The sequence below is a fragment of the Bufo bufo genome, chromosome 2 (genome assembly GCF_905171765.1).
Source record: "Bufo bufo chromosome 2, aBufBuf1.1, whole genome shotgun sequence".
Taxonomy (NCBI): Eukaryota; Metazoa; Chordata; class Amphibia; order Anura; family Bufonidae; genus Bufo; species Bufo bufo.
This window is the reverse complement of record NC_053390.1, coordinates 779,350,780-779,364,244: the sequence shown is the minus strand read 5'-3', so window position 1 is coordinate 779,364,244 and position 13,465 is coordinate 779,350,780. Positions and strand designations below refer to the sequence as shown.

At 45.7% G+C, this 13,465-nt stretch overlaps 1 protein-coding gene across 3 annotated transcripts in view; it reads left to right on the top strand.

Moving 5' to 3' along the window:
- Positions 1–515: 515 nt before the first annotated feature.
- The window catches only part of LOC120990374 (sp110 nuclear body protein-like), an 83,020-nt gene continuing 70,070 nt past the window's right edge, over positions 516–13,465 (top strand). For all 3 annotated transcript variants that reach the window (XM_040419143.1, XM_040419141.1, XM_040419142.1), the window contains exon 1: positions 516–670. The gene's annotated coding sequence lies outside the window, so the exon portion shown is untranslated. The remainder of the gene's footprint in view (positions 671–13,465) is intronic.

Genomic DNA, 13,465 nt, shown 5'->3' with positions numbered 1-13,465 from the left:
CAGTATTTATATATGCGGGCAATCCGCATTTAAATCCACAGGTGTTCGCAGGGAAATCCGTAATAATTGGTGCGTATTTACATGCGGATTTGGTACGGATTTTCCGCAGGCAGATTTTACTCTCCCCATTGAAGTGAATGGAGAAAATCCGGTCAGGAAAAAGAAAAGAAAAAATTGACTGTCTGCGGATTTTAAATCCGCACCACATGTTGAAAAAAATCTGCATTGTGTGCATGAGAATTTTCAAATTCTCATAGAATACAATGTACATGAGTTATGGTGCTCTGCATGCAAATCGTCGTCTAAAATCCGCACACAATCCTGATCAGGCGCATTTAGCCTAAGGGTACGGCTACACAGTCGGGCTTCTGCAGGCGGTTATGGAAGCCAAACCAGTGAACGTGTGGCCGTACGGAAGGGACTTCCCAGAGAGGCAAGGAGGGCGTGCTCTACCGTGTGCAGCTGCTCATCAGTGTTCACACCCTTCCTGTCCCTCTCTATTCATATACAGGAGGCCGTCTTACTGTGTGCACATGGGCTAAAGCCAGACACAGAGAGAAACAAGAAAGCTGAAAGCAGCCGGAAGAACAAGCAGAGACTGGTTCCGGAGGTCACAGGACTGCATTCCACTTCCTCCTGCAGACACATGAAGGCTCTCTGGTCCCTGGAGGTAAGTATACGCTGTATACACTGCTCTGCTTTACAAGCCTGGATATATCTGTATGCACGAGTGTTCCCATTCACTGACAGCAAGGGAATCTCTTAAAAACAGTGAAGAAATGAAACGTGAAGTTTGAAGTCAGTTTTGCTTGTTGACGAACTTTTTGTCAAATTTAGTAAATGTTGCACGTTTCGACCTAGCACTTTTGTCTATAAATGCTCCTGCGGTGGGGTAATGTATCCAATGCGCCATGTTGAGGGTGGGTTTGCACCGAGCCCGGGAGTTGGCATTTTATAAGAGGCGGACAGATGTTTTGTTAGCGGAGCTAAAAATGTTTAGCCAGATTTATCATTGCGACTGTTTGTTTATTTATTTTTTGCAAAAAGTGCAAATTGACGGAACCTTTTGTAATAAATAGGATTAGAGTTTAGACTGAAAAATCAATAGGGATTTTGTGTAACAAATGGCATGTGACGTTTTGCAACTTTGTCACAGAAAGAAGTCTTCAAAAAGTTGCGGGGCTACATGGCAATATGTATCACGCGACAAAAGGGTACAAGTACATTGTTGTACATGCGTCTATGTAATGTCGCGCAATGTTTTTTTTATGATGACAGTCAATGGTGTCGCACTGCGACGCAAATTGGATGGATTTTTTTTTTTTTGCGAAAGTCGTGTCACGGTGAGACACCATTGACTAGCTTTATAAAAAATGTTGCGTAGCTTTTCTGTGACACATGTCACCATGTAGCCTAAGGCCTTTTGCACACGAACCTTGTGCATCCGTCCGTTCCATCGGTCCCCAATGCACGGGCAACGTCCGGTACGGATTGAGAGCCGTTCAACTTGAATGGGTCCGTGCTCCGTACGCAACAAAAAAAAATAAATAGAACAAGTTCTATTTTGCGGTGCGGAGGCACGGACAGAAACACCACGGAAGCACGCCGTAGTGCTTCTGTGGGGTTCCGATCCATGCTCCCGTTCTGCATGTCCGTGATTGCGGACCCATTCAAGTGAATAGGTCCACATCCGTGATGTGGTGTGCACATGGGCCGGAGCCCGTGTATTGCGGACCAGCCGTATGCGGGCCGCAATACGGCCGCGGGCACACAACGTTGTTGTGCAAAAGGCCTAATACATTACCACTCAAACTTTTTTACACCTTTTCCTTTACACCACCTGTCCTAGAGTGAACTTTTTACAGTGGCACTAATTGCCCTAGCTAACCGCCCACTTCCCGCCTGCTTGAGTCAACTTTGCCGTAACTTGAGCCAAATGTATCAAATGTTGATAAACCAGAAGCCTCTTAGTAGAACACATTTGTCTAGATTTGTTACTCTGGTTTTTACACCACCCCAATTAGAGTGAGAGTGCAACATTTTGAAAGAGTTACATTTGTTAAATCTGATGTACTGCTATTCGCCTAGTAAATTTACTTTACTCGCTTATATATTCCGCATCACACTGTCCCCAGTGGGGCTCACAGTCTAAGGTCCCTATCAGTATGCCTACATGCACACGATCGTATGTGTTTTGCGATCCGCAAAAAAAAAAAAACTGGATGCAGGGGCGTAACTAGAGTTCTATGGGCCCCAGGGCAAACTTTGAATTGGGGCCTCCGCCACCAGCGCCCCCCCCCCCCCCCCCGCCATCCTCTGCCCCTCTGTATGAAGTCACTAGAGTATTCTTTATTTATTTTTGAATGTATGGCACACACTGGCTTCATATGAGGGATGGGGGGGGGGGGGATGAATGGTGATCAGTGGTGCCGTGCGGCAGTGTGTCTGAATTCAGAAAGGGGGGGCCCGCGCCGGCCATATGAGGGCAGCCAGGGGCAGCAAATAATGAGGGGGCAAAATGAAATACTCTGTGGGCAAAAAATTTAAAATGTATAGAGGGAATGGGGGCAAAATTCAATATAGTGAGACTCTTACTATATTTCATGTTGCCCCCGCCCACTCCCTCTATACATTTCGATATTTGCCCCTCATTATTTGCTGCCCTATTATGGCCGGTCCGGGCCCTTCTGAATTCAGACACACTGCCGCACGGCACCACTGATCACCATTCATGTCCCCCCTCCGTATGAAGCCGGACGCAGTTGTATTGCCATTTTTTACATTAAAAAAACAAAAACTTCCTACTCTTGTTTGTTCTGCTCTCTTCACTTGAGGGCTGAGGCGGCCGGCGGGCTCGTCATTCCTGGCTGCTGTGATCCCGCGAGACTCGCCGCAGAGGTCACGGGTCTCGCGCTGACAAGCGCAGCCACCCAAAATATAGGCGGGCCGCCGCACTTAATAGAAAACCACTTGCGGGGCCCGCTTTACTCCATCTCTTCTGGGGGGTTCTATGGGCCCCCCTGACTTAGGGGCCCGGGCGCAATTGCGACCGCTGCGACCCCTATAGCTACGCCACTGCCTGGATGACATCCGTATGCCATTGTTTTTTTTTGTTTGGTTTTTTTGCGGATCCATTGTAACCATGCCTAAAACTGACAAGAATAGGACATGTTCTATTAAAAAAATTTTGAGGGGCTATGGAACAGGCATACTGATGCGGACAGCACACGGTGTGCTGTCCGCATTTTTTTGTGGACCCATTGGAATGAATGGGTCTGCATCCTATCCGCAAGCCGTTCGTGTGCATGTAGCCTATGTCTTTGGAGTGTGGGAGGAAACCCACGCAAACACAGGGAGAACATACAAGCTCCATGCAGATGTTGTGTCATCTACGTTTACAAATCCGTCAGTCTGTTCCGGCACAGGAACAGCCCGTGAAGTTCACCGGATCCAGCCTAGCCGGATAATGACGTTCACTTCTGGTTCCTTTTGACTATAATGGGATCTGGCGGGGATCCAGCAGCTTTATGGCATGCCGGCCTTCAACCTGACAAAAAAGTTGTGCATGCAGAGGAAAACGCAGGTGTGAACTTGGCATAAGGCTACTTTCACACTAGCGTTTATATTTTCCGGTATTGAGATCCGTCATAGGGTCTCAATACCGGGAAAAAAAAAACACTTCCGTTTTGTCCCCATTCATTGTCAATGGAGACAAAACATAACTGAACAGAACGGAGTGCGCCAGAATGCATTCCGCTCCTTTCTCATACCGATGGAGAGCAGGCAAACAATGAGGGCTGGGTAACACCTGTCTCAGGATTTGGGGTCTCCAAAGGAAAATGTAAAAATAATACTCCAGTGCCATCCGGGAACCCTGCTGCTTGCTTGGACTGAACTTGATCTCCAGATGACTATGGAGTCTGTCATGCGACGGCCGCGTCTTCTGTGACTAAACATTTGCATTCAAGCTCTCCAGAGAGCCCACTGGCAAAATGACTCTAAGGACCCCATTTAGGAAAAATAGCTCAAAATAGAGACCTGCTAAGCAGTAAAATTTTGCAATTGAAAATGTCACAGCCACAATGTAACAGGATACAGTGCTCACATGGTGCCGCCATACAGTGCTCACATGGTGCCGCCATACAGTGCTCACATGGTGCCGCCATACAGTGCTCACATGGTGCCGCCATACAGTGCTCACATGGTGCCGCTTCTTACTGCATAGGTCATTAGCATCTGATCAACAGGGGTCTGACACCCAGGACCCCCGCTGATCAGCTGTTTGAGGAGGCAGCGGCGCTCACAGTAGCACGGTGGCTTTCTCGCTGCTTCCCGCAGGCCCAGTGACGTCACGGCTATGTCAGGTGGCCTGCTGGAAACATGGGGCTACTGTAAGCGCTGATGCCTTCTCAAACAGCTGATCGGCAAAACAGTGATCAAATTATACCATTGTTAAGTGCTCAAATCACCTTCCCCCACCCCCACACAGCGTTCAACACCATACAGTGCACAAACTCCTCCCTGGCTGTGACACTCTGCGCAGTGATTGGACAGCGCTACAGCCAGGGAGAAGGAGACGCCCACTGAGAAACAGGGCAGTCCACTCCTCCCTGTACCGATGCTATTCATTAGCATACCAGGCAGGAAAAGTGAACGGGTGGCGCCCAGACAAACTAGTAAGCAATATTACATCCCTGCACTATGCCCTACATAACCTGCAAGTTATTTTTATAATGTCTAAACCCATGAAATATCCTCTTTAAATACCACCATACACAGTGCTCAAATAATACTCGTATAAAGGGCTCAAATAATACCACCATATTGCAGTTGTACTATACAGTTGCAGAGAGAACAGAACCTCTAGGAGTAACGGTAACGCCCCCGTTGTTCCTAGAGGCTCATTTGCATATATTAAAACATCATTTTTCTCAGCAATGTGGACACATATGAACATGGGACCATAATATAATTACACACACTGTACAGTTATAAACATGAAAGGTGATATATATTGTGAGGTTTCGCTCTGTAAGACAGGATTAGTGGACGCAGTATAGAGGCAGCAATAAGTTCTTTAGATCTAACAGTTCGGTGTTTTTATTCACACTTTAGGCAAGTGACAAAACAAGCAGTCATAATCAAACAAAGTCACCTTGCAGTGTTGGTGTTAATTCACACCATGCGGCACATTCTGCCTCAAAGAGTCCTTGCTGATAGCAGCACCAACCTGTTTTCATGCCAAACAGGTAGCAAGCCTTCATCCAGGCTCCCAGATCCCAACACAGAGACCTTGCTTTTGAGCCTAGCTGCCTATTTAAGGACAGCCAGGTGCTGCCAAAACCCAGACCGGTACTTAAACTCCGGTCCGGTATTTGACCTCACCTGGCTGTGAATCAGCCCAGCAGCACATGCTGGGAGGAAAATACCTGCCTGGCCAGACCAAACCTCTCACTGTGTCACATATTCCCCCCCTTTGTTCAACCCTGAGGGGGTGAACACACGCCAGACAGTGTACCCGGGACAGGGCATACGCGTTTCCTTGTAACCGGCCTGCCCTGTGTTCCACCGAAAACTTAAAGTTTTGTAGGGAAAGAAACCATCGGGTGACCCTGGCATTTCTGTCCTTGGCCTTGCTTATCCACTTGAGAAGGGAGTGGTCAGTCACCAGGCGGGAATTTTCTCCCCAATAAATAATAGTGAAGGGATTCTAGTGCCCACTTAATAGCCAGGCACTCTCTCTCCACTATACTATACCGGGTCTCGACTGGGGTGAGCTTACGCTGAGGAAGACAACGGGATGCTCCTCCCCGTTGACTTCCTGAGACAGTACAGCACCGAGGTCTACTTTGGAGGCATTGGTCTGTACTATAAACTCCCTTTTGAAGTCGGGCATCACCAAAACCGGGGACCCGCAGAGGGCCGACTTCAAAGCGGAGAAAGTCTCTTCTGCCAGATCATCCCAGCGAATGAGTCCTGTCAAGGGTGCTAATAGAGTAGCAAAGTGGGGAACAAACCTCATGTAATAGCCCACCACCATTCCCAGGAATGACTTTATTTGCCTAGTGGTAACAGGTCGGAGCCAATATCGCCTCTATTTTGTTCACTTGGGGTTTGATGACTCCGCGCCCAATGACATACCCCAGGTACTTAGTCTCCTCTAACCCTATCGCACATAGGGTTAGAGTTTTCCGAAGATCCGTCTGCATAAAAGCTTTTTCAGAGATGAGTTTTCACTTCGTGAAAACTCGTATCCGACAGTATATTCTAACACAGAGGCGTTCCCATAGTGATGGGGACGCTTTTAGTTAGAATATACTACGAACTGTGTACATGACTGCTGCCTGGCAGCACCCGATCTCTTACAGGGGGCTGTGATCCGCACAATTAACCCCTCAGGTGCTGCACCTGAGGGGTAATTGTGCATATCATAGCCCCCTGTAAGAGATCAGGGGCTGCCAGGCAGCAGGGGGCAGACCCCCTCCCTCCCCAGTTTTAATTTCATTTGTGGCCAGTGCGGGCACCCCCGGCCCCCCTCCCTCTATTGTAATATCATTGGTGGCCAGTGCGGGCACCCCCGGCCCCCTTCCCTCTATTGTAATATCATTGGTGGCCAGTGTGCGGCCTCCCCCGGCCCCCCTCCCTCCCTCTATTGTATTAATAACATTGGTGGCCAGTGTGCGGCCTCCCCCCCCCCCCCCCCCCCCCCCCGATCATTGGTGGCCAGTGTGCGCCCCCCCCTCTATTGTATTAATATCATTGGGGGAGGCCAGTGTGCGCCCCCCCCCCCCCCCAATCATTGGTGGCAGCGTAGAGTTCCGATCAGAGTCCAGTTTAATCGCTCTGGGGCTCCGATCGGTAACCATGGCAACCAGGACGCTACTGCAGGCCTGGTTGCCATGGTTACTTAGCAATATTACAATAGTAGAAGCATCATACTTACCTGCTGCGCTGTCTGTGACCGGCCGGGAGCTCCTCCTACTGGTAAGTGACAGATCATTAAGCAATGCGCAGCACAGACCTGTCACTTTATAGTAGGAGGAGCTCCCGGCCGGTCACAGACAGCGCAGCAGGTAAGTATGATGCTTCTAATATTGTAATATTGCTAAGTAACCATGGCAACCAGGCCTGCAGTAGCGTCCTGGTTGCCATGGTTACCGATCGGAGCCCCAGCGATTAAACTGGGACTCCGATCGGAACTCTCCGCTGCCACCAATGATCGGAAGGGGGGGGGAGAGGGGAGGCCGCACACTGGCCACCAATGATATTACAATAAAAAATCAAGGAAGACCCACGGACGAAAAAACGGTCACGGACCAACGGAACCCCGTTTTGCGGACCGTGAAAAAATACGGTCGTGTGCATGAGGCCTAATAGTGACAAATCCTCCAAGTGTAGGTTCCTGTATAGTAACTGTTTAAGGGGTCTACAGCCCCGTATATACAGTGCTATTGATATCCCTTTAGGATCATTGTATGATTTGTTCAACCTAATCATATACTCCTAAATATAAAGGAGTCTCTTTGATTTGAACTCACTAGGGATCAACCATCCCTGTGCGGGATCCAACACAACACTGTTTTAAGGGTCCACACAGCCCTGTAATGTGCAGTGTGAGAAACATCCTTTTCGATTAATAGAGGATTTATACCTAATATTTACATACTCCTAAACATAAAGGAGTTTTTGTGGTAGGGTGTTTTTTACTAATCGGCATAATAATAGTCTGACATATTCCAATTCACCCTATCAAGCCTATTCGTGTGGAGATTTTTATTTTAACATTATTGAATAAAGTGTTTTTAACGTACTTTAGATAGGCAGTTAAACATAATTTTGAGCAGTACGTCTACTGGATCATCATATTTAAGTGAACTAACATACGATCCAGCATAGCAGTGGGACTCTGCATGTCAGGCTGTAGCCATTTTTGCAAGAGGTAAAGTAAGTTATAATACTGGGGTCTTGCAGGCTCAGCCGGGTTGAACGCCCACTGATGCCCCCGCTGGGCCCGGACCAACACATTCACCCCCAGTCTTGCCAGAATCTCACCCTTGACTTTCTGGTAGTCGGCCGCTTGATCGTCCGGCAAGTCGAAATACACCTGCTGGGAATCTGATGCCAGGAACAGAGCGATGACCTCAGCCCACTGGTCACGGGGTAGCTTTTCTCTGGTTTAATGTACGACATACAACTGTGCCTGAAAAAATGCAGATACCCAAAAAGTTGGCGTTCACGCCTGCCTCACTGCTCGTGCCCGCGTCCTCCACAAATTGTGGGGTTTCGCTCTGGTACACAGGATTAGCGGACGCAGTATAGAGGCAACAACAAGTTCTTTAGATCAAACAGTTCAGTGTTTTATTCACACTTTAGGCAAGTGACAAAACAAGCAGTCATAATCAAACAAAGTCACCTTGCGGTGTTGGTGTTAATTCACACCATGTGGCAATTCTGCCTCAGAGTCCTTGCTGATAGCAGCACCAACCTGTTTTCATGCCAAACAGGTAGCAAGTAGTGTTGAGCGAACTTGTGTTTTAAGTTTGGCGTCTAAGGTTCGGGTTATCGAGGTATCCCATTATGGATTCCGCTACCATGGACCATAACGGAATTTAGAATCCATAACGGGATACTTCGATAACCTGAACTCGAACTTTAGACGCCGAACTTAACACAAGTTCGCTCAACACTAGTAGCAAGCCTTCATCCAGACACAAGGCTCCCAGATCCCAACACGGAGACCTCGCTTCTGAGCCCACCTGCCTATTTAAGGACAACCAGGTGCTGCCAAAACCCGGACCGGCACTTAAAATCCGGTCCGGTATTTGACCTCACCTGGCTGTAAATCAGCCCAGCAGCACATGCTGCGAGGAAAATACCTGCCTTGCCAGACAAAACCTCTCACTGTGTCACAATATACTGTACAGTTATAGACAGGAGGGGCAATATATACACAGTTAGGTCCATATATATTTGGACACTGACACAAACATTTGTATTACCTGTTTACTATAAAATATTCAAGTTATAGTTATATAATGGACATAAAGTCCAGACTTTTAGCTTTCATTTGAGGGTATCCACATTAAAATTGGATGAAGAGTTTAGGAGTTTTAGCTCCTTTACATGTGACACCCTGTTTTTAAAGAGACCAAAAGTAATTGGACAATTGACTTAAAGGCTGTTTCATGGGCAGGTGTGGGCAATTCCTTCATTATTTTATTCTGAATTAAGCACATAAAAGGCCTGGAGTTGATTTGAGGTGTGGTGCTTGCATTTTGAAGATTTTGCTGAGAAGTAAACATGCGGTCAAAGGAGCTCTACATGCAGGTGAAACAAGCCATCCTTCATCTGCGAAAACAGAAAAAACCCATCGAGAATTGCTACACTATTAGGAGCGGCAAAATCTACAGTTTGGTACATCCTAAGAAAGAAAGCACTGGTGACAACAATGCAAAAAGACCTGGACGCCCACGGAAGACAACAGTGGTGGAAGATCGCAGAATAATCACCATGGTGAAGAGAAACCGCTTCACAACAGCCAACTAAGTGAACAACGCTCTCCAGGATATAGGCGTATCAATATCCAAATCTACCATAAAGGAAGACTGCATGTAAATAAATACAGAGGGTTCACTGCACGGTGGAAGCCACTCATAAGCCTCAAGAATAAGAAGGCTAGATTGGACTTTTCCAAAAAAACATCTTCTGGAAGAACATTTGCGGTATGCCAGACCTAGCAGGGGAATTATGTGTGAGGTCACGGTGTGAGCAATAGGTGGGCCGAGGTAAATACAGTTCTGGTTACTCACGGTTATGTCGTCCCTGGGCAGGCTTGCGTAAGTGAAAAGGAGAACAGCACAAAGATTCTCTGGGGCACGCTCTGGTGTAAGGGACACTGGCCAGATGGTGGTTTGAGGTGCCCCATGGTGGTCTGTATTAATGTGCCAGTGGCAAGGTCCCTTGTAATCATGACACCAGTACCTTTTGGATGGAGGTACAACCATTTACTATAGTGTTAATAGAGGAATTGAGTCTGAGGCAAACGGGGTGAAACTCCAAATGGCACTTTACTGATGATGACTCTTGATAGCAAAACATCCATAGGCATTAAACAGTCTCTTGATATAATCCGGCATTAAGCACAATCTCCCATACATATGGGGAAAGGGAAATGCAAATCCTCAATGAAGTACAGGCTCTTGTAATACATAAGAAGGCTACTGCTCAGACTAGGCTGGTAATAATGAAAAGTCCTTCACTGGTAACAACTCCGGCCTGATCCTAATCCTTGAATAAAAAGGTGCTTTTCTGAATCCTGACACTTCTATTCCAATGTTGTTCTGACAGTTGGCCTGACTGTCCTCAGGATTTAAACTGGAGATGTAGATGCTATCTCCTACACCTACTACAAAGGTGCTTAATAAGTCCTCAGGTTATGACCATCTCGCTAATCCTTTGTCTTGCATAAACGTGATAATAGTTTAGACATTGGTCACCCTGGAAGAGCGATCTATAGGAGTGGATTGCTCACCTCTAGGAAGAATACTTGCAGACCTTAACCCTGGGTTATGGAACCGACGGGGACAGAGTTGAGAGGCTAGGAAGGGGCCTCCCTCCAGATATTCAGCTACATGGCTGTTGCTTTCTTGAAGGCTCATGAGAGAACTGCATTCAACTGAACTCCCACTTGGATTTACCTGAGCTCATCTGCAGTGGTCTGGATTCACCTAAACCAGGAACTGAACAACTCTGCACAGGACACATGACTGCACAGCCTAACTTAGGTCTGAGCTAAGCTAAACTGATTGGTCGGCGATTCATAATACAGATGGACAATGACCCAAAACATAAAGCCAAAGCAACCCAGGAGTTTATTAAAGCAAAGAAGTAGAATATTCTTGAATGGCCAAGTCAGTCACCGGATCTGAACCCAATAGAGCATTCACTTGTTAAAGACTAAACTTCAGACAGAAAGGCCCACAAACAGCAACTGAAAACTGCTGCAGTAAAGGCCTGACGGAGCATTAAAGAGGAGGAAACACAGCGTCTGGTGATGTCCATGAGTTCAAGACTTCAGGCTGTCATTGCCAACAAAGGGTTTTCAACCAAGTATTAGAAATGTAACCTTTTATTTACAATTATTTAATTTGTCCAATTACTTTTGAGCCCCTGATATGAAGGGATTGAGTTTAAAAAAATGCTTTAGTTCCTTGCATTTTTATGCAATAATTTTGTTCAACCCACTGAATTAAAGCTGAAAGTCTGAACTTCAACTGCATCTGAATTGTTCTGTTCAAAATCCATTCTGGTAATGTACAGACCAAAAATTAGAAAAATGTTGTCTCTGTCCAAATATATATGGACCTAACTGTATGTGGCCATTTAACAAACTGGTGTAAAGTGGAACTAGCTCAGTTGCCCATAGCAACCAATCAGATTCCACCTTTCATTTTCCAAAGGAGCTGTGAAAAATGAAAGTTGGAATCTGGTTGCTATGGGCAACTGAGCTAGTTCTACTTTTACACCAGTTTGATAAATGCTAAAATAATTTTTTCTTTCTTTCTTTCTTTCTTTCTTTCTTTCTTTTTCTTTCTTTCTTTCTTTCTTTCTTTTTCTTTCTTTCTTTCTTTTTCTTTCTTTCTTTTTCTTTCTTTTTTTTTCTTTCTTTTTCTTTCTTTTTTTTTCTTTCTTTTTCTTTCTTTTTCTTCAGTTTTTTTTCACGGACAACGGTTCGCGGACCCATTCAAGTCAATGGGTCCGTGAAAAAACACGGAGGCATACAAGATTGTCATCCGCGTTCGTTTTTTCCTATCATTTGCAAGGCAAACTTGACTTTTTCGATTTTTTTTTTATTTTTTTTTCACTTCATGTCTGGTGATCATCCAAAAAACTGAAACGGAACCCCGTTTTGCGGACCGTGAAAAAATACTGTCGAGTGCATGAGGCCTTAAAGGGAGTTTTTCAGCGTATAATAAAAAGAAGTGATGATGTTCATCAGCATGGCGGCCATAAACACACAAAGTATGATGATGAGGCAAATAACCCGCCGGAGCCAGGAGGTAGTAAGTGTCATGGCTGCCTCCTCATCTTCTTGGCAGGTGGGTGGTGCAAGTGGCCCCATCACGAGTGGGGCGACTTTTGCCTTCTAATCTAAGTTTTCTACCAGTATGTCTTTGGGGTTCCCTTGCTGTCTTACATTTAGACCATTTTCTATGCCTGTCATGTCCCCTTCCCCTCCTACTTTTTTACACCTGGCGTTAGTGGGGAAAAGTCGCAGATTGCGCTAAAATCTGTGCCAGAAGTACTCCTAATAATGACCCCCTTTGTGTTTGTGACCCCCATGCTGATGAAAGTTATTATTTCTTGTTTTTATTAAAAGTTAAAGGCTATGTACACCTTTTTGGAGGCTTTTTTTTTTTAATGGTTGCATTTTACTCATTTTGGGCTAAAAATCATTGGTTCAATTTTTTTTTTTTTTTAATAAAGACCAATTCTGTCAAAGTGTTAACTGAATCCTACTTTTACTTTCACTAAGACGTCATAAGCACTTATTTAAGCCACATTGTTATCGGTAAGATAAGGATTGAGCTATAATGAGTGTTTATAAGGTCCGAGATAAGGAGCCGTCAGCTGAGCTGCCTGACGGGAAACATTTAAAATACAGAGCCTGGAGTACTAGAGAATCTCAAGGCTGTACAGGGAAAAGTGCTCAAAAGTTTTAATAAAGACCAATTGCAAAAAATTATTTTAGCTCAAAATGAGTACAATGCAATAATAAAAAATGCCCCCAAAAGTGTCCATAGCCTTTAAGTTTTATGTACCATATGATAGGGTGTCAAATCAGGAAATGGATTCCCACACTGATGCAAAATGGTCATGAAAAACTCACATTGTCTCCGTAGTCCGTCGTGTTAATGTATCCTGAAAGTTCATATTCACACAAATCCTGATCGTAAAAGCCTCACTAAATGTATGTTTGTCCTGCTCTTTACAGCACCTACCTAGTGCTGTCAGCACAATGGGCAAAAGAGGGCCTACTTCCCATTGAGTCCTTGTATCCAATACACGGTTCCTCCTCAACTCCAAGCCACCACTGCAAAAAGTGCAATGCAATTCGGTACCTGATAAAAGGCAGTTTTTAATTTTATTTGCGTCTCTTAAAAATCCACAATAACAAATACATAGTGAAGTGTAAATCCGACTTACGCATTTTGAACCAGGTATGTGTTCCTAGTCATGGCAGTAAAAAAATGTCCGCATGTAACAGATATGAAGGATACGTTGTCCGTTACTGGCATCTATTAAAGGGGTTGTCTCATCATGGACAATGGGGGCATATAGCTAGGATATGCCCCATTGTTTTATAGGTGTGGGTCCCACCCCTGGGAGCCACACCTATATCGAGAACAGAGCCCCGCAAGGTGGTGGCTGGAGGACTCTGGTCCGGCCACCACCAAGCCGGCTC